The sequence below is a fragment of the Echinops telfairi genome, unplaced genomic scaffold (assembly GCF_000313985.2).
Source record: "Echinops telfairi isolate 266 unplaced genomic scaffold, ASM31398v2 ScPeMD7_7468;HRSCAF=8506_0, whole genome shotgun sequence".
Classification (NCBI taxonomy): domain Eukaryota; kingdom Metazoa; phylum Chordata; class Mammalia; order Afrosoricida; family Tenrecidae; genus Echinops; species Echinops telfairi.
Window position 1 is genome coordinate 36317360 of NW_022111369.1, and position 1692 is coordinate 36319051.

Below are 1692 nucleotides of genomic sequence, written 5' to 3' on the forward strand. Positions count from 1 at the left end.
GATGTACAAATGCGCTTTACACAATTGATGTGTGTATGGATTGGGATAACAGTTGTATGAGCCCCTAATAAACTGCTAAAAAAAAAATCTAGTAAAGAACAAAAAACAACAACAAAAAAAGCACTAAATAAGAAAATCAGAATTTGTACCCAAAAATAAATAAATAAATAAATAAAGTACCTTAGTTGTAATGTATTCAAAAATAACTTGCTGAGGTCTAGAAATATAACTCTAAATATACAATGTTACAGCAAAAATGACAGGAAGGAGGAAAAAAAGAAGCGTTGACACCAAGGGCCCAAGTAGAAAGAAAATGTTTAGGAAATGATGATGGCAACATATGTACAGATGTGCTCAATACAGTTGATGTACAGATTGTTAGAAGAGTTGTAAGAGCCCCCAATAAAATGATTAAAATTGAAGAAAAAAAAAAGATCAATGAGATGGAGTCGCCAGGGTAGGTTTAATCTCAGAGTTGAAGCAAGAGTTATGGAGAATGTAGAACACCATAGTGGGTGAAAAAAAGAGAGAGAAATGAGAAGTCACTGGGAATATCCTACACAAATTATAGTTACAAACCAGAAAAGTCATTCTGAGGACTGGTGTGGGAGGTAAGACCTGACAAATGAAGAGGTGGTTGTTCTAGCTGACTCACTGGGACCTAATGGCACCAGAACAAGACTTGTCCAATCCCAAACTATCCCCATGATCGGTTGTGACTGGGATCAGTGTGACACACAGTGTTTTCACTGGCTGATAGATCGCACCTCGTCTGTCCTAATCTGGAAGCTTCACTGAAACCTGTTTAGTACCATAGCAACATGCAGGTCTCCACTGAAGATGAGTGGTGGCTATGTCTGAGCTGCACTGGCTAGAAGTTGAACATAGGTCTCCTGCATCGAAGGCAAGAATTCTCCCAGTCACCCACAATATTCCCTTCCCAAAATGGGGGGAGGAGGAGAAGATTTTAACACAGTACCTATATTTGCTACAGCAAAAGGCTTTAGAAGTCATGGGAAAGGAGGAGATAACAAGATGACCAAAATTTACTTAAATGCTTATATATTGAAAGAAACTGGAGAAAATCATTAAAAAATTTTTTTCTGTTGCTCAAAGTTGAATATTCATAAATATGTGTAATGTCTAGCTTGAATGCTAAAATCACAGCATGGAAAAGACTGAACAAAGTTTATACACATATGTTCACCTCATTATTATATAAAACAGTAACTATACCAAACGAAAGTCACTGCCCTCAAGTAGGCTCCGATTCACAGCAACCCTACAGGAGAGGGTAGAACTGCCCCTGTGGGTTGCTGAGACTTTCCCTCTATAAAGAAGTATTTCTACTTTTATTTCTCATCTTGTTCCACATAAAACAAGTAGATTTTTTTTGAGTAAACAATATAAGTGTACAACAGTTAGAGAGAACCAGACATTAAAACTTGTTTGATGAATGTTATTATGCAGCCATTAAAACTTGTTTGTAAAGAGCTCATAATAACGTGTGTGTTAGTCTGGGTAGTCTAGACAAACAAATCTGGGAGACTCATATGAGTCTAAGAGGGAGCTTTGTATAAAGAGTAATTGTACATTAAGAAAACATCCCAGCCGGCCAACTGGCTCAGAAGCAACAAAGCCCACATGGAAGAAGCACACCAGCATGTGTGACCACGAGCTGTCGAAGGGATC